Consider the following 20,492-nt stretch of genomic DNA (forward strand, 5'->3'; position numbering starts at 1 on the left):
AGTGTGCGGCTTGAATTTCGCTCAGGCACAAAACTTTGTATCCTTATTTTAGATTCAAACATCTTGCAGCTGGTAAGAAAAACCGATGCATAACATTTGATTTTACTTAGTTAACAATCCGATTACGTGTTCGGTTCGTATCTCCGTCACAGAACTTCACATCATGCGCTTCATCTTTAAATGCATGCTCACTTAGTAACTTCTGAATGGAGGTATATCAGACATCTTTCGTGTTTAGTTAACAGGGACGAAAGGGTAGTCATAGGAGTCCCGGATTATTACAAAAACTGTGCCTTTCATTTTAGATTTGGTTACTGATATTGACGAAAAATTCGGTAATTCATGACTCTTCATGGCTAGTCAGCTATATGATTAGATTACATTTGATTCGATTAATATTTGTTCCATAGATCATGAATATGACATTTCGCAATGATCTGGAACGTGTCATGTTAATGAAGGATTTCTTTACATACCATGACGCAGTTTATTTATAAAAATTATTTACTCTCTTTCTCATTCTTTTTTATATTTATCTCTCTCTCTCTCTCTCTCTCTCTCACACACACACACACACACACACACAAACACACACACACACACACACAAACCATGATTTATTTTTATTTGTTTGTTGTGCTCGACTATCGACCAGGCACGAAAACGTCCAAGAATGAGTTTCTTATTTTTGGGTGCACTTACGAAAAAATATAAAAACAGTTATGAGAATTTCTGATTTATGATGTTTAGTTTACAGTCAGTTCTGAGAATTATTAGTAACTACGCTCCAGTCCCTAAACCTAGTTACAGAAATGCGAATCAGCGCATTACGTATTTCAGGCCGTGCCATCCTCGTCTTTGAGATGCCAGCTATGGTCACTTGCCAGCCTTCTGTAGGAACACATCGATTCGTCTTTTTCCTGCTGGTACCGTAACTGAGATTTGGCAACAAGGCAAGGTATGTTTGACAACTATGTGATCAACGAGTTACTTCCTGGTGTGCACGAAATTAAGGCTCAAAGTTCACTTGATTTTTCGGGTCGTTTCCATTGAATAATCTGAGTTATTATTGCTTGAGGTGTAACAATAGATTGTAAATTTACAGTTTTCAGCCCACGAAAGTCGTTGCACATGGAGATCGCAGCTAATCTTGCCCTTTAAATAGCGATTTTACGAGTTCTAGTGACTATTGGCCTCGTAACAGGAATCATAAACACATACCTCTTCGCTAGCTCTGTGGTTACATGCTGACATGTAAAAAAGCATCTGTTCTGGTTCGCGGTTCCAGTCTCGCTGACAGTGACGTTTGTATCCCTTCTGTGAAAGAGCTACCTCTTGTGTATGACACAACATACCAAATAAACACAGACCCAATTGAAATCTAAGTGAGTAGCATTTTCTAATTCGGTCTGATAGAAGCACGCTTGTGTACAGATACTCAGCTTTATTAACACAAACTTTCGTCGTAAGGTTATCATGGGTAGTTTGATTTCATTTATTATAATACAGTGCACAGTTTTCGTAGGGCTTCTTTTAGTGTTGTTTAAACAATAGTATACATGAGAGAGATATTAATCATCAACGATATATGCGAGTTCTCTGATGTTATCTATAACAGTCTGACAATGCACATGCAGTTTATTGGTTACATGTAGAACACTTGTTCTGAGTTGCAGCTGTCAAACAAGGTTTGAAAACGAATAAAATGCCACTACCACAAGACAGATAATGTAGAAAATACTTTTCTGACGTATTTTGGCACGATACGCTCTCCCCATACATAATACAAAAGTTTCGAGATGAATCTGCTGCCTGACCGTCTATTAAACCTGAAAAGAACAAAATGTTGCTGTTGTTGGCACTTTTCCACATGCAACTATTTTGGGTTGAGACGTGAAGGGAATTATGTTCAAAGTTCCATTAGATTAATAACTTCGGCAGGCAGCAGAGTTGCGTTATAAAAAATGTAGCAGTGAGTGTATTTGCACTCGCGACGTTCTGTCTAAGGGACACTAAACTTACCGTTACACTACTAGCTGAACTGTAACTACAGTACCTCCAGAAGTCAATAAACACTCCTCCAGAACTTCTGCATTCTACAGTGTTGTGCGATAATGCATATGGCCGGATGTAGACTTCTGAGAGACAGACAGTTACAGCTTTTCTTTTGCACAGCTCGACGTTTCCAACAAACAGATAGTGCAATAGAATAGCTCAAGTGGAAAGGAACACTTCCTATCTAAATTTCTGCATCCTACACTGTTGGCAGGTCTGTGTAGGTGGCAGTTACGTGATTTTATTTCGGTGATTGCAAAACAGAGTCGAATGTATGCACTGGGTAGCCGAGGCAGCTAGTTCATGGCGATTCGGTCAACGAAGTTAATGAATGTACCGAACGTGCTGCAAACCACTACAGGTAGCCTGTGTGTCAGAATTCTCATCCAGTGTGGCGCACCAGGATTACAATAGAAAAGTGAGCCATGGAGAAGAGGATTTGGTGGTCTGTTGGATTGCTTATAGCTTCCTGTACTCACGGTCGGGGTTCGATTCCAACTTCTGCCAACGGTTTTTGATAGGGAGAGATAGATTCTGCAATGTGGTCTGAAATTGACATTAACAATGATCTTCTTCTCTACCAAGTAGACATTACGTTGAACCACAATAAACTCAGGAGTGGCGACATGTAGCAACCCTATCATCAGTAACCTTTCTTATACTAGTTATTTATTTCTAGGGACGAAACAAAAGCTATGTAGGGTCACTAGGACATTTATTCCACCTTTAATTTGAATTTATGTATGTCGATAAAATTGGTTCTGAACTGGGACTGCAACTCAGACCACCCATTACGAGGAATTTGATCCCTTCGTAACAATACAGTGCGACTGCAACATCTCCACATGCTGCACGTGAATAGGTTCGAATCCTGGCCCGGCACTAAATTTTTCATTATGTATTACCCAGCTCTAGCATGAGAACACCTATCTGCTGGTGGATAATAACCATGGACCTTGCCGTTGGTGGGGAGGCTTGCGTGCCTCAACGATACAGATAGCCGTACCGTAGGTGCAACCAAACCGGAGGGTTACCTGTTGAGAGGCCAGACAAACGTGTGGTTCCTGAAGAGGGGCAGCAGCCTTTTCAGTAGTTGCAGGGGCAACTACTGATCTGGCCTTGTAACACTAACCAAAACGACCTTGCTGTGCTGGTACTGCGAACGGCTGAATGCAAAGGGAAACTACGGCCATAATATTTCCCAGGGCATGCAGCTTTACTGTATGGTTAAATAATGATGCCGTCCTCTTGGATAATATATTCCGAAGGTAAAATAGTCCCCCATGCGGATCTCCGGGCGGGGACTACTCAAGAGGACGTCGTTATCAGGAGAAAGAAAACTGGCATTCTACGGATCGGAGCGTGGAATGTCAGATTCCTTAATGGGGCAGGTAGGTTAGAAAATTTAAAAAGGGAAATGGATAGGTTAAAGTTAGATATAGTGGGAATTAGTGAAGTTCGGTGGCAGGAGGAAAAAGACTTCAGGTCAGGTGAATACATGGTTATAAATACAAAATCAAACAGGGATACATAATCAAATAGAGGTAACGCAGGAGTAGGTTTAATAATGAATAAAAAAATTGGAGTGCGGGTAAGCTACTACAAACAGCATAGTGAACGTATTATAGTAGCCAAGATAGACACGAAGCCCATGCCCACTACAGTAGTACTAGTTTATACGCCAACTAGCTCTGCAGATGACGAAGAAATTGAAGAAATGTATGATGATGTATAGGAAATTATTCAGGTAGTGATGGGAGACGAAAATTTAATAGTCATGGGAGACTGGAATTCGACAGTAGGAAAAGGGAGAGAAGGAAACATAGTAGGTGAATATGGATTGGGGGTAAGAAATGTAAGAGGAAGCCGTCTGTTAGAATTTTGCACAGAGCATAACTTAATCATAGCTAACAATTGGTTCAAGAATCATAAAAGAAGGCTGTATACATGGAAGAATCCTGGAGATACTAAAAGGTATCAGATAGATTATATAATGGTAAGACAGAGATTTAGGAACAAGATTTTAAATTGTAGGACATTTCCAGAGGCAGATGTGGACTGTGACCACAATCTATTGGTTATGAACTGTAGATTAAAACTGAAGAAATTGCAAAAAGGTGGGAATTTAAGGAGACGGGACCTGGATAAACTGACTAAACCAGAGGTTGTACAGAGTTTCAAGGAGAGCATGAGGGAACAACTGACACGAATGGGGCAAAGAAATACAGTAGAAGAAGAATGGGTAGCTCAGAGGGATGAAGTAGCGAAGGCAGCAGAGGATCAAGTAGGTAAAAAGACGAGGGCTAGCAGAAATCCTTGGGTAACAGAAGAAATATTGAATTTAATTGATGAAAGGAGAAAATATAAAAATGCAGTAAACGAAGCAGGCAAAAAGGAATACAAACGTCTCAAAAATGAGATCGACAGGAAGTGCACAATGGCTAAGCAGGGATGACTAGAAGACAAATGTAAGGATGTAGAGGCTTACCTCACTAGGGGTAAGATAGATACAGCACACAGAAAATTAAAGAGACCTTTGGAGAAAAGAGAGCCACTTGTATGAATATCAAGAGCTCAGATGGAAACCCAGTTCTAAGCAAAGAGGGGAAAGCAGAAAGGTGGAAGGAGTATATAGAGGGTCTATACAAGGGCGATGTACTTGAGGACAATATGATGGAAGTGGAAGAGGATGTAGATGAAGATGAAATGGGAGATACGATACTGCGTGAAAAGTTTGACAGAGCACTGAAAGACCTGAGTCGAAACAAGGCCCCGGGAGTAGACAACATTCCATTAGAACTACTGACAGCCTTGGGAAAGCAAGTCCTGACAAAACTCTACCATCTGGTGAGCAAGATGTACGAGACAGGCGAAATACCCTCAGACTTCAAGAAGAATATAATAATTCCAATCCCAAAGGGAGCAGGTGTTGACAGGTGTGAAAATTACCGAACTATCAGTTTAATAAGTCACAGCTGCAAAATACTAAAGCGAATTATTTACAGACGAATGGAAAAACTAGTAGAAGCCGGCCTCGGCGGATATCAGTTTGGATTCCGTAGACATGCTGGAACACGTGAGGCAATACTGACCTTATGACTTATCTTAGAAGAAAGATTAAGGAAAGGCAAACCTACGTTTCTAGCATTTGTAGACTTAGAGAAAGCTTTGGACAATGTTGACTGGAATACTCTCTTTCAAATTCTAAAGCTGGCAGGGGTAAAATACAGGGAGCGAAAGGGTATTTACAATTTGTACAGAAACCAGATGGCAGTTATAAGAGTCGAGGAGCATGAAAGGGAAGCAGTGGTTGGGAAGGGAGTGAGACAGGGTTGTAGCCTCTCCCCAATGTTATTCAATCTGTATATTGAGCAAACAGTAAAGGAAACAAAAGAAAAATATGGAATAGGTGTTAAAATCCACGGAGAAGAAATAACAACTTTGAGGTTCGCCGATGACATTGTAATTCTGTCAGATACAGCAAAGGACTTGGAAGAGCAGTTGGACGGAATGGACAGTGTCTTAGAAGGTGGGTATAAGATGAACATCAACAAAAGCAAAACAAGGATAATGGAATGTAGTCGAATTAAGTCGGGTGATGCTGAGGGAATTAGAATAGGAAATGAGACACTTAAAGTAGTAAATGAGTTTTGCTATTTGGGGAGCAAAAAACTGATGATGGTCGAAGTAGATAGGATGTAAAATGTAGACTGGGAATGGCAAGGAAAGCGTTTCTGAATAAGAGAAATTTGTTAACATCGAGTATAGATGTAAATGTCAGAAGTCGTTCCTGAAAGTATTTGTATGGAGTGTAGCCACGTATGGAAGTGAAACATGGACAATAAATAGTTTGGACAAGAAGAGAATAGAAGCTTTCGAAATGTGGTACTACAGAAGAATGTTGAAGATTAGGTGGGTAGATCATGTAACTAATGAGGAGGTATTGAATAGGATTGGGGAGAAGAGAAGTTTGTGGCACAACTTGACCAGAAGAAGGTTGGTAGGACATGTTCTGAGGCATCAAGGGATCACCAGATTAGTATTGGAGGTCAGTGTGGAGGGTAAAAATCGTAGAGGGAGACCAAGAGATGAATACACTAAGCAGATTCAGAAGGATGTAGGTTGCAGTAAGTACTGGGAGATGAAGTAGCTTGCACAGGATAGAGTAGCATGGAGAGCTGCATCAAACCAGTCTCAGGACTGAAGACCACAACAACAACAACAACAACGTATTTTCATTCGTTGTCATCACTAACGATATCTGACGTTTTTACTCCCAGTGAGACAAACAACTAATTTCGAGATCACTGTAAGTTCAACAACATGTTATTCCGAGCTGCTCGTGGAGAAAAATTCGGTAGCTGGCGTCTCTTTGTGTAGTCAACAAAGATCTGTGTGGGGTTCGATTACAAGTCAGCACTGAACCCTTCGTCGTATTATTTCTAGTTCAAACATACTCACGCGTCGCTGCTGGTATAACAAACCCATATTTAGCGTTCGTTTTCTCTAGAATATAACAGCGATAGGTGCCGGGTTCGAGTCCTGGGGAGGAAAAAACTAATGTATCGTCTCGTCATTTCAGTTTAAACATCTTGCTACTGCCGTGAATATCCGATATGTCACAGTTGATTGTGCTTCGTTAACAGTCCGATTAGGTTCTGTGTTCGAATCCCTGCCCAACAGAAAAACCTTACTTCACGGCATTTCAAGTAAGTTACTTGTGAAGAATCAATATTTAACATCTCTCGTAGTTCGTTAACAAGGACAATAGATGCTGGGTAGGAATTCGCGTCCGTTAAAAATGTTTACGTTATGTAATTTAAAGTTGATATTTCCTAAGTGATACTGTCTAAACTGGAGGGATATCACTCTCTGTACGCATAGTCAGGAATGACTGTTAGTTTCCGTCAGTCACGAAATCTTTGCTTAGTATGCATGACCTGGGTTTGAATCCATATGCAGAACGAGACGGTTCGTCGTGTCATTTGAAGTTCATACATATTCTCAACTAGCAGCTCGTAAAAAACTAAAAATTTTAATGTAATTTTGTGTTAAATAACAAGTAAGGTATTTTACTTTGAAGAAGAAATCATGAGTACGACGAACATACTACGTGCATTACCTATGTGACGTAATAATGAGAGTGGTAACATTTCAGGTATGTGATTTATTGTAATAAATGTGAGCTTACAAGCTTAAGGACTCTCTTATCTGTGATAAAGTGTTCCCTGATATTTGTAGTATCGTCGAATTACTTTACATCTTGAGTTATTGCGATACAGAGCTGTGTTTTCTAGTGGTGATTTGTTGGAACCATTTTCAATAGCCAAACGACTGTACCGAGGAGCGATTAGAGGACCTATAGACAGCTGCGTTATGAGGGTTGTATGCAAATCAGGCGAAATGCAATTCAGGTCGTTCGGATACTTTTGTGCACGACTGTACGTGTCACCTGTCAAAGTCGTATGTAGACGTACCATGTGTTCCATATCACTCCAAGGGTACGCGCCCCACACCATTACAGAGCCTCCACCAGCTTAAACAGTACAGTGAAATGCGGGGTCCATGAATTCATGGTCTCCATACCCCTACATGTCCATGCGCTCGATACAATTTGAAACGAGACTCGTCTGTCCAGGCAACATATTTCCAGTTATCATCAGTCCAATGTCTGTGTTGACGGGCCCAGGCGAGGCATAAAGCTTTTCGTCGTGTAGTCATCAAGAGTACACGAGTGGGCTTCAGGTCGGAAAGCACATACCGTGATGTTTCGTTGATCGTTCGCACGATGACACTTGTAGATGGCGCAGCACTGAAATCTGCACCAATTGACGGAAGGGACGCACTACAGTCAACTTGAACGATTCTCTGCAGTCATCGTTTGTCCCATTCTTGCAGGATCTTCTCCGGCCGCTCCGAGCCGGAGATTTCATGTTTTACCGGATTCCTGACATTCACGTGAATTGGTCGTACGGAAAATCCCCACTTCATCGCTACCTCAGAGATGCTGTGTTCCCTCGCTTTACGCCGACTATAACACCACGTTCAAACTCACTCGAAACTTGATAACGTGCCAGTGTAGCAGCAGCAACTGTTCGAACAACTGTGCAGACACTTACTCTCTAATATAGACTTGCTGAGCGCAGCGCCGTATTCTGCCTGTTTACACGTCTCCGTTTTTGAATACGCATGTCTGTAACAGTTTCTCTGGTGCTTCGGTGTTATACACTCCTGGAAATTGAAATAAGAACACCGTGAATTCATTGTCCCAGGAAGGGGAAACTTTATTGACACATTCCTGGGGTCGGATACATCACATGATCACTCTGACAGAACCACAGGCACATAGACACAGGCAACAGAGCATGCACAATGTCGGCACTAGTACAGTGTATATCCACCTTTCGCAGCAATGCAGGCTGCTATTCTCCCATGGAGACGATCGTAGAGATGCTGGATGTAGTCCTGTGGAACGGCTTGCCATGCCATTTCCACATGGCGCCTCAGTTGGACCAGCGTTCATGCTGGACGTGCAGACCGCGTGAGACGACGCTTCAACCAGTCCCAAACATGCTCAATGGGGGACAGATCCGGACATCTTGCTGGCTAGGGGAGTTGACTTACACCTTCTAAAGCACGTTGGGTGGCACGAAATACATGCGGACGTGCATTGTCCTGTTGGAACAGCACGTTCCCTTGCCGGTCTAGGAATGGTAGAACGATGGGTTCGATGACGGTTTGGTTGTACCGTGCACTATTCAGTGTGGTTCAAATGGTTCAAATGGCTCTCAGCACTATGGGACTTAACATCTATGGTCATCAGTCCCCTAGAACTTAGAACTACTTAAACCTAACTAACCTAAGGACATCACACAACACCCAGTCATCACGAGGCAGAGAAAATCCCTGACCCCGCCGGGAATCGAACCCGGGAACCCGGGCGTGGGAAGCGAGAACGCTACCGCACGACCACGAGCTGCGGACTATTCAGTGTCCCCTCGACGATCACCAGTGGTGTACGGCCAGTGTAGGAGATCGCTCCCCACACCATGATGCCGGGTGTTGGCCCTGTGTGCCTCGGTCGTATGCAGTCCTGATTGTGGCGCTCACCTGCACGGCGCCAAACACGCATACGACCATCATTGGCACCAAGGCAGAAAGGACTCTCATCGCTGAAGACGACACGTCTTCATTCGTCCCTCCATTCACGCCTGTCGCGACACCACTGGAGGCGGGCTGCACGATGTTGGGGCGTGAGCGGAAGACGGCCTAACGGTGTGCGGGACCGTAGCCCAGCTTCATGGAGACGGTTGCGAATGGTCGTCGCCGATACCCCAGGAGCAACAGTGTCCCTAATTTGCTGGGAAGTGGCGGTGCGGTCCCCTACGGCACTGCGTAGGATCCTACGGTCTTGGCGTGCATCCGTGCGTCGCTGCGGTCCGGTCCCAGGTCGACGGGCACGTGCACCTTCCGCCGACCACTGGCGACAACATCGATGTACCGTGGAGACCTCACGCCCCACGTGTTGAGCAATTCGGCGGTACGTCCACCCGGCCTCCCGCATGCCCACTATACGCCCTCGCTCAAAGTCCGTCAACTGCACATACGGTTCACGTCCACGCTGTCGCGGCATGCTACCAGTGTTAAAGACTGCGATGGAGCTCCGTATGCCACGGCAAACTGGCTGACACTGACGGCGGCGGTGCACAAATGCTGCGCAGCTAGCGCCATTCGACGGCCAACACCGCGGTTCCTGGTGTGTCCGCTGTGCCGTGCGTGTGATCATTGCTTGTACAGCCCTCTCGCAGTGTCCGGAGCAAGTATGGTGGGTCTGACACACCGGTGTCAATGTGTTCTTTTTTCCATTTCCAGGAGTGTATATTCGGGTTGACGATATAGCTGTTGCTCTTGACGCACATCAGCATAAATTTACCTAATACATCCATACGAGTGCTGACACATCACTAAACCAATTTTGTGTAATCCGTGAGGGTGTTCTTGGCTGTCTACATAGACATCACTTTTATACTTATACGTCGAAATACAGGGAAAGGCTAAAGTAGATGAAAAAAAAGTGAGCAACACCCCACGTTGCATTGTTGCCAAATGTATTCAACATGGCGGATCCAAGGTGGGGGCGATAGATATGGCAACGCCGCAATGACGTCATGGCGGGAAAATGGGCCACTTGGGCTACCTAAACTAACCTAAGTCATCCGACCGCTACCTCTTCCTAGGAATTGGCAGGAAAAGGACTGAGCCTGTGCTGGATAGGATGGACATAAGTCTTTATTTTGCAGGCAGTCTTTATTTAAACAATTTGAGGCAGTACCGACATCGGGAGTTCAAATGACCTAGTACACAGAGGGTGCAGTCATCCCTCCCGTGACGTAATCCAAGATGGCGGTCTGGAGGAGAAAACTGACAGTAAAAGGACACAGCCTGTTCTGGGCGGCTAGATAGAGGAGTCAGAGAGAGTGTTTTGTATCAGTGTAATAAATTAAATGTGTGAAATCTGTCCTAAATAAATTGTTCCATAAATAAATAAAGTACCATCCTTCCTCTCTCCAGCAGCCCAGAAAAGGTGGAGTCCTTTTCCCGCCATTTTCCCCTCAAGACCACCATCTTGGATTATGTCACAAGAGGTACATTGGCACCCTCTGGGGGCAGTACTGTGTATAATGTCTGTTGGACTCTGGGCCTCATGGTGAACACACTGGATGGCGGTACTGCCTCAAATTGTTTAAATAAAGGCTGCCTGCAAAATAAAGACTTATGTCCCCCCTATCCAGCACAGGTTGTGTCCTTTTCCTGCCAATTCCTAGGAAGAGGTGGTGGTCAGATGACTTAGGTTAGTGGAGATAGCCTAAGTGACCTATTTTCCCGCCATTTTCTTAGGTTATTGTAAGTAGCCATAGTGTGTTGCATTGTTCTTCTGGAATTTGAACTTCCTGCCATTTTTGGATGAGGGGGAAGGACAGAGGGTTAGGTTAGTGCAGGTAGCCCAATTGACCTATCTTCCTGCCTTGACGTCATTGCAATGTTGCCATATCTATCGTCGCAATCTTGGATCCGCCATCTTGAATAAATCTGGAGAAAATGCAACATGGGGTGGTGTTCTCTCTGTTCTGCTACCGACAAAAACATGGAAAGACGAAAAGCGCGACACATTGCCATGCTCCATACCGTGTTGGAGCTCAAAATAGCTTCCAGCACATCAGAATGGATAAATACAGGTCATGTATAGTTTTCAAGGGTGTCTTATACCATTCCTCCTGTAAAATAGTGGCAAGTTCAGACAACTACGTGGAGTTGAATGTCGATAACGCAGTCTTTTCTCCAAAGCATACAACAAAGGCTCAATTATACTTAGATCTTTTACAATTGTGACCAGGGGAGACGCGACAACCAGTCCTGGGTGGTTCGAGCTGTGTGAAGATGTATTCTGTCGTCTTGGAACACAGCATCACCACTGGGGAACATACATTTTTCCATGGGATGAAATTAGCCCGCCAAATTGGCCACACTTTCCTTGGCTGTACGCGCCCATGCAGAGCAACCACGCGCCCTTCAGTACCCCAATATGACTACCCCAATCACTACCAAATCCCTTCCACGTTTCACTTGTAAGAGGAAAACTGGGAACAGAATGAAAGAAGACTTATCCGAGCAAATGAATTCTTATACTGCCCCATAGTCCAGGTTTTGTCATTTCTGGCAATTGTACAACTGATAAATGGTTTTGAAATTGCAACTCGCCCTGCAGTTTCCTGTTATGGAGCTTCTTTCGTCTTTTTTGTGTTGTTTTGGTATTGACAGTGTTCGCAAGAACGACATTTATCTCTTCAGTGACTTTTTCAGCGGGAGTCCTGTTACTTTTTGCCACAGTCCTCTTCACTGATCTTCTGTCAGTCATTCAACACAAACTTTCATCCGCTTTCTCTGTTAGCGGTATAAACCTCTGGTATGGTGTCCCTCGAAACACTACGATAACTTCGGCTACGAAGCACCATACGAACACCAACAATTTTCCCGTGTTCTACTTCACTCATTTACATTTCAAGTGTGTCACTCATGGCCGGATAACAACTGCGCAACCTGCAGGCTAGGCTGCCATCTGAATTTACGTTCGAGCATGCATGTTTGTCTTCAGTCTCTCTATAAACGTACTCGAAGTTTATTTTGGAGCGTATGTACTCCGAAATGAGGATGTGATCAGTAAATGAAAATGTCGTATGGCGTTGTTGGCTGGGATATCCCAAGGTTTGGGTTCAGCCACCCAACAGCACATTGACTCCATTCCTTATGGACATGTGGAAGTTGTAGCATATGTATATCTGCAGCGTGTAAGTAAGTGTAATGGATGCACTTGTAGCGGTAGTCTGTTGTGTTTGTGTTGTGTGGTCGTAGAGAATGGAGACGGTGAAAGTAGGTGCTGGCTCATAGCCCACTCCTCGAAGAAGGTAGCAGAGCTTAATGTCGCCATTCGACAGATGGCTCACCATCGGTAGTGTCACATTCCCTCATTTTATGAGGCACTCCGAAGAGGCTTGGAATTAAATCCAGGTGATTGGCACAAAGACTGGTGATCAGTATTTTACGCACCGCCCTTCCTCCCCTTGTCTGCCGAATACTATCGGTGAAAATTTTATCCACCACCAACAGTAAAACTGCCATACCTTCGAGTCGAGGTTACCGCACCGGCGTGCGTTAGCGACCTCAGCTACGGAGACGAGTATGACGTCAGAGCAGAAACGATGAAGGCTTGTACCATAGATTAAAAGGAGAATCAGGACTGCAGTGGTCGTACACCCAGCAGAACAATACGTAAGCGCATTGCTTGTGAGTACTGTACTGGGCTACTGTATACCCAAATTAACAAAGTAGCTATTGTAATGAGGGATACTCATGTTTGTTGTTATGAAATTAATGTTAACATTATAAGGTTCCCTATCCTTATAACGTAGCCTCAGCTCACAAAAAAATTATATAATTCAAGTGGTCATGATGAATAGGATACTGAAATGGAATATTGCTCTTTTAGACTTAGTTTATTACAAAGCCAACACGTGAATTCCCAGAATGAGCATACAGAAAACAAACTTGGAACAAGATACATTGTGACAGACAATGTTGCAGGATAGCGAAGTTACTAAAGAGGAAGGGAGTCAAAGTAAGACGATGCCTCCCTCAAGGTAATAGCAAAAACTCTTTCAGACTGTATGTGAGGTACTGACCGAGTTTGCGAACCACCAGCTGAACGTCAGTACGACGTAGGTTGATGTCAGATGGACTCGCTACAGTGAAGACTAAGTCCTCAGACAAATATTGCTAACAGGTCCGGGATGCCGATATGCTCACCACTGAACTGCCCAATGAGTGGTGTGGACACTGGCCGTAGGCGAGCAACTGTAAAGGCTGCGGTCGGCATATTCTCTCGTCGAGATTTGCAGAGAATCACAGCTTTTTTTTTATCATCAGTCTACTGACTGGTTTGATGCGGCCCGCCACGAATTCCTTTCCTGTGCAAACCTCTTCATCTCAGAGTAGCACTTGCAACCTACGTCCTCAATTATTTGCTTGACGTATTCCAATCTCTGTCTTCCTCTACAGTTTTTGCCCTCTACAGCTCCCTCTAGTACCATGGAAGTCATTCCCTCATGTCTTAGCAGATGTCCTATCATCCTGTCCCTTCTCCTTATCAGTGTTTTCCACATATTCCTTCCCTCTCCGATTCTGCGTAGAACCTCCTCATTCCTTACCTTATCAGTCCACCTAATTTTCAAAATTCGTCTGTAGCACCACATCACAAATGCTTCGATTCTCTTCTGTTCCGGTTTTCCCACAGTCCATGTTTCACTACCATACAATGCTGTACTCCAGACGTACATCCTCAGACATTTCTTCCTCAAATTAAGGCCGGTATTTGATATTAGTAGACTTCTCTTGGCCAGAAATGCTTTTTTGCCATAGCGAGTCTGCTTTTGATGTCCTCCTTGCTCCGTCCGTCATTGGTTATTTTACTGCCTAGGTAGCAGAATTCCTTAACTTCATTGACTTCGTGACCATCAATCCTGATGTTAAGTTTCTCGCTGTTCTCATTTCTACTACTTCTCATTACCTTCGTCTTTCTCCGATTTACTCTCAAACCATACTGTGTACTCGTTAGACTGTTCATTCCGTTCAGCAGATCATTTAATTCTTCTTCACTTTCACTCAGGATAGCAATGTCATCAGCGAATCGTATCATTGATATCCTTTCAACTTGTATTTTAATTCCGCTCCTGAACCTTTCTTTTATTTCCATCATTGCTTCCTCGATGTACAGATTGAAGAGTAGGGGCGAAAGGCTACAGCCTTGTCTTACACCCTTCTTAATACGAGCACTTCGTTCTTGATCGTCCACTCTTATTATTCCCTCTTGGTTGTTGTACATATTGTACATGACCCGTCTCTCCCTATAGCTTACCCCTATTTTTTCAGAATCTCGAACAGCTTGCACCATTTATATTGTCGATCGCTTTTTCCAGGTCGACAAGTCCTATGAAACTGTCTTGATTTTTCTTTAGCCTTGCTTCCATTATTAGCCGTAACGTCAGAATTGCCTCTCTAGTCCCTTTACTATTCCCAAAGCCAAACTGATCGTCTAGCTAGCGCGCCGAAAAAGCCAAGACTGTTCTATGCGGCGACGGCTCTCCGAATATTTGTCGAGCATATAGTGTACCTCGAGCAAAATGATCGAACCGTTCTGTGCATGGACACCCACCGAATGCCCCGAAAATCTCTCATCTCTTCCCTCCTCGATGCCAAAAGCCCGCAGCTAGTGGTCTAGTAGTTAGTGATGCTGCCTCTGGACCATGAGGCCCCAGGTTTGATACACGGCCAGGTCGAGGATTTATTCTACCTAGTGACAGTGAGTTTGTGTTGTCCTCATCATTTCATCATCATTCATGATATGGCGACACTGGATAGTGGAAAGATTGGGAATTTGTACGGGCGCTGATAACCACGCAATTGAGCGCCGTACAAACCAAACTCTTTATCATCGACACCAAATCCAATTGGAGTCGCCAGAAAGTGTTCCCTCCAGTGGCCAAGATGGTCACTCAAATTGAACCAGTGGCGTACTTATCACTGTGTCTAGCGGTATTCTTCCAATGAGAAAGTTTTCCGCCAAAATCTATGCTATCTCCAGTTAAACTGGGCAGCGCATGCATTCTGCACCTGCGGCAGGCAATAATCTCCTTTACAGAGCAATCATAAAGCTCAGCGCCCATCTGTCATGACACACTCGAGATGAATAATATGTCTCTGGAATGCAGGCTGCTGGACATTGTCCTTCTGAAGATCAGTCCGCCCTCGTTGGCTGACTGTATAGTGACAGACCACCACCTGTGCTCTCAAACAGAGGGCGGTCACACTTTTATACATGTCCGAATCCATTCCTGAAAAGGCCTATGGCTGTTTCTTTGACTTCTGCCACCTTGGCCACATCTCCCTGCCGTCCTCGCTGACACAGAAAAAACCTAGTGCTGCAACTTCGAACTCTTAACCATGGCTGTGAAATTCTGCATAGATTGAAAAATGAGCCAATTAGTTGTAAATGAAGGTGTATTATCCCTTGACCATGGTTTCGATATTTGTAAAAGTATCTTCTTCGTAAGTATTGGCCTTATTACATCACATAATGCCACAATACACCGCAACTGGTTGGAGGATTTTTTAATGTATTTAGTGCCGCAACTATTACTGCTAGCAGAAAACAAACTCTGTGATTTCCTGTCATACCTACAATTACTCGTCCTGATGGGTCGCAACGTAGCTGAGATGGTCGCAGTGCCTCTGCAGGGACTTCGTAGTTAACAAGGGGTTAAAGATGGCATGCACGAAGGGTCGCCTACTTTCAACATTTCAGTGAACAGTGAAATATTTTTTGTTTCAATAAAGTCAGGGTTTAAAGACACTTCATGGGTTTTGCACATAAATCTGTTACGTTTTTCACGTATATGCGTTGTCTGTCTGTTATTCATCCTGCTACAAACATTACATCTTGTTTTCTAATTCCATTGGGAACCGTGTGCACCACGACCATGTAATTGTCAATATATTTTGGATAAATGGCACCATCGGTCGTAAAGATTGAAATTCTTTCTTTTACCTATCGATTTCGGTCACTGCGTGTCCGTCTTCAGTGCTAAAACCGTCAGACATTAGGATCTTAACACAAATGCGGCCGTATTTCGGACCACCCTGAAAACATATACATATATACAGATTCTCTTTCACACCACACTATTTGAACCTTGTAGGCCCATGTCATAATGACACGACGTTTTCTGTAAGGCGTAACATGTAGTATGATAATTTCTTACAACAGAATCTTCACTTTTACTTCATACAATGGTTTTGAAATTACAAGTATTCTCTTCTGGGATGGTTTCGACTCTTGTAACTTCAGGTTCTTTTCCCAAAATATCACTTCACCCTTGAATATTTCATTTTTTCCCATGTAATTATCACCACTGCACTCATCGTCGTCTGTTTTACGGTTTCTCAGAACTTTCGGTGAAGCCACCTTGTACGGTACACATGATTGTATTCTCTACTGCTACGACTGCTTTTGTTGTGGTACCTAAAGTGATCCCATCTCTTATATTTTACGAACTCGTGTTTCGTTCTGCCCTTTCATCACCAAATGTCATTTATTTATTCATTTACAGGACACTCCGTTCTGATGTTCTGTTGATGTGTCATGTGCTGATGACATTAATTTTCGCGTGACATAAGCCTCTGGCATTAATTTTAACGTGAGCCTCCAAGATTTTATACTTGATCTTTCTTTCAGCTTTATGTTGTTGTATCGTCTCTGGTAGTATGGAGTACGACCAAGCCAGGTATATATAACTTTGTCCTCCCTGTGAACTTACATATTGTCTGATGGGGCTGTACCTGGGTGAAACGCTTGGTAAAGAAATTACAAATCTGCAACCTACGACTGTGTTCACAATCGACTTGTAATGAGCTACTTTACCAATTCGCCACCATGGAATGGAATACATTTTACATGCGTTTTTACTTAAAGCAAGCGGAATTTCCCTTCCACAGGCCAGCTCGATATTTAGTTCGGTTTGTGGGAAACAGTTTCGGAGCGCGCCGCGCACCGTGCGCCAGGGCAGACAGTGGCTGACCGCGACCGGCAGTTGTTCTGATGTTTAGCGCCGCGCAGCTGGGGGTTCCCCCTGTGCCTGTGTCGCGGTCACGTGACGGCCGCAGCCACACGCCACAGCTCGCCGGTTGGTAGCTCTTTTGCCAGCCGGTTGGGCGCTCTTTTCCCTGTCCAGAAAGTATCCCCCGGTGTGTCGGTGGCCAGCGCAGCTGGCGCGTTGCCCATTTTAAGTGCTCCACAAACCGGCGCTGGTCCGTATTGCTCATTCACCGCCCGCTTCGTACGCTGCAGCCGGCCGTATGTGGAAACATCTACCCGAAATTTCCGTAGACACAGATACCTTGTTTCGGCACTTAAAACAAATACTAAAACAGTAATGTTGATAACTCTTCTCTCCACAGTTGAATAACGGTAATGATGATACAAGACCCCCAGCTCTATTTCAGCTATCTTTATTACGGCGTAAGTGGGTTTCTTGTGAACAAATATCTTCACATGACACCGATAGTAGTCTAATTCTGACATATTTGCAGAAAAGTATTGGCGTCATGACTCAGAACTGTACGTAACGCTAACAGACACTTTGTGAAGCACGAAGCCACGCGGGGTTAGCCGAGCAGTCTTGGGCGCTGCAGTCATGGACTGTGCGGCTGGTCCCGGCGGAGGTTCGAGTCCTCCCTCGGGCATGGGTGTGTGTGTTTGTCCTTAGCATACTTTAGGTTAAGTAGTGTGTAAGCTTAGGGACTTGATGACGTTAGCAGTTAAGTCCCAGATTTCACACACATTTGAACTTTTTTTTTTTTTTAAGCACGAAAAACATTTGTCCTGACACAACCACTGCGATTAGTACAAGCAAGGAACATAAGAACATTCTGCTCTATATATGACTCCTTTCGGAAACTGGTTGAGAAGGATCTACACTGACTGACAGCAAAAATTCCTATCGAGTTTACAATTGACGGTCGTTGCAAGGCACCACAGTTGTCTCTGGTGCCTATCAGTTACGATGTTACGATGTTTTTACCTCCACTTTTCTGACGCCGTATTACACTGAAGTGACAAAAGTCATGGGATACCTGCTAACATCGCGTAGGACGTACTCTCCCCCGAAGTTGTGCAGAAACCTTACGTGGCACGGGTTCAACAAAATCGTTGGATGTCCCCTGCAGAAAAACTGGGCCATGTTGCCTCCTCATCTACCAACAACTGGTAAAGTAGGTAGGAGACGAGGTACTGGCAGAAGTAAATCTGTGAGGGCCGGGCGTGAGTCGTGCTTCGGTAGCTCAGATGGTAGAGCACTTGCCCGCGAAAGGCAAAGGTCCCGAGTTCGAGTCTCGGTCGGTGCACACAGTTTTAATCTGCCAGGAAGTTTCAACTGGTAAAGTATTGCGAGTGCAGGATTTTGTTCACGAACTCACGAGATGATCTGTCGATGTCGTCCCATAAATGTTAGACAGGATTCATGTCGGGCGATCAGAGGGGCCAAATCATTCGCTCGAATTGTTCGCAAAGTTCTTCAAACCAGCCGCGAACGTCTGTAGCCAGGTTACATGGCATCTACAAAAACTCCACAATGGCTGCAAAGTGTCTCCAAATAGCCGAACATAACCACTTTTAATCAGTGATCGGTTCAGTTGGACTAGTGGACCAAGGCCATTCTATGTAAACACAGTCCACACTATTATGAAGCCAACACCAGCTTGCTCAGTACCTTATTGACGGGGCCATGGCTTCGTGGTGTCTGCGCCACACTCGAACCCTGCTATCAGCTCTCACCAGCTAAAATCGGGGCTAATCTGACACGGCCATGAGATTCCAGGCGTCTAGGGACTAACCAATACGATCACGAGCCCAGGAGATGCAATACTGGCGACGTTGTGCTGTTAGCAAAGGCACTCGCGTCGGTTTGCCATAGCACGTTAACGCCAAATTTCAGCACTCTGTCCTTGCGTATACGTTTGTCGTAAGTCCCACGTTCATTTCTGATGTTATTTCGCGCAGCGTTGCTTGTCCGCTAGCGCTGACAATCTTACTCAAAAGCCGATTCTCTCGGACGTTAAGTGCAGACCGTCGGCCACTGCGTTGTCCGTGGTGAAAGGTAATACGTGAACTGTATACGCTGTGGGTCTCGGTATACTGAATTCCCTAGTGGTTTACGAAATGGAACCTCCCATGAGTCTAGCTTCAACTACCATTCCGAGTTCAGAGCTGTAATCACATCGGACACATTTTCATATGAATATATGTACACATGATGTTTGTTGTTGTGGTCTTCAGTCCTGAGACTGGTTTGATGCAGCTCTCAATGCTACTCTATCCTGTGCAAGCTTCTTCATCTCCCAGTACTTACTGCAACCTACATCTTTCTGAATCTGTTTAGTGTATTCATCTCTTGGTCTCCCTCTACGATTTTTACCCTCCACGCTGCCCTCCAATGCTAAATTTGTGATCCCCTGATGCCTCAGAACATGTCCTACCAACCGGTCCCTTCTTCTTGTCAAGTTGTGCCACAAACTCCTCTTCTCCCCAATTCTATTCAACACCTCCTCAGTAGTTATGTGATCTACCCATCTAATCTTCAGCATTCTTCTGTAGCACCACATTTCGAAAGCTTCTATTCTCTTCTTGTCCAGACTATTTATTGTCAATGTTTCACTTCCATACATCGGTACACTCCATACAAATGCTTTTAGAAACGACTTCCTGACACTTAAATCTATAAAAATCGTTGTTAACAAATTTCTCTTCTTCAGAAATGCTTTCCTTGCTATTGCTGGTCTACATTTTATATCCTCTCTACTTCGACCATTATCAGTTATTTAGCTCCCCGAATAGCAAAACTCCTTTACTACTTTAAGTGTCTCATTTCCTAACCTAATTCCCTCAGCATCACCCGACTTAATTCGACTACATTCCATTATCATCGTTTTGCTTCTGTTGATGTTCATCTTATATCCTTCTTTCAAGACACTGTCCATTCCGTTCAACTGCTCTTCCAAGTCGTTTGCTGTCTCTGACATTATTACAATGCCATCGGCGAACCTCAAAATTTTTATTTCTTCTCCAAGGATTTTGATACCTACTCCGAACTTTTCTTTTGTTTCCTTTACTGCTTGCTCAATATACAGATTGAATAACATCGGGGGGAGGGGGGGCTAAAACCCTGTCTCACTCCTTCCCCAACCACTTCTTCCCTTTCGTGCCCCGCGACTCTTATAACTGCCATCTGGTTTCTGTACAAATTGTAAATGGCATTTCGCTGCCTGTATTT

General features: G+C 44.1%; 1 non-coding gene across 1 annotated transcript; it reads left to right on the forward strand.

Annotated features, from left to right (window-relative positions):
- The first annotated feature begins 18,493 nt into the window (after positions 1–18,493).
- Positions 18,494–18,567, forward strand: Trnas-cga (transfer RNA serine (anticodon CGA)). Its single transcript has one exon. It is a non-coding gene; the product is annotated as a tRNA-Ser (tRNA).
- The last annotated feature ends 1,925 nt before the right edge of the window (positions 18,568–20,492 follow it).

Source organism: Schistocerca cancellata, chromosome 2 (genome assembly GCF_023864275.1).
Source record: "Schistocerca cancellata isolate TAMUIC-IGC-003103 chromosome 2, iqSchCanc2.1, whole genome shotgun sequence".
Taxonomy (NCBI): domain Eukaryota; kingdom Metazoa; phylum Arthropoda; class Insecta; order Orthoptera; family Acrididae; genus Schistocerca; species Schistocerca cancellata.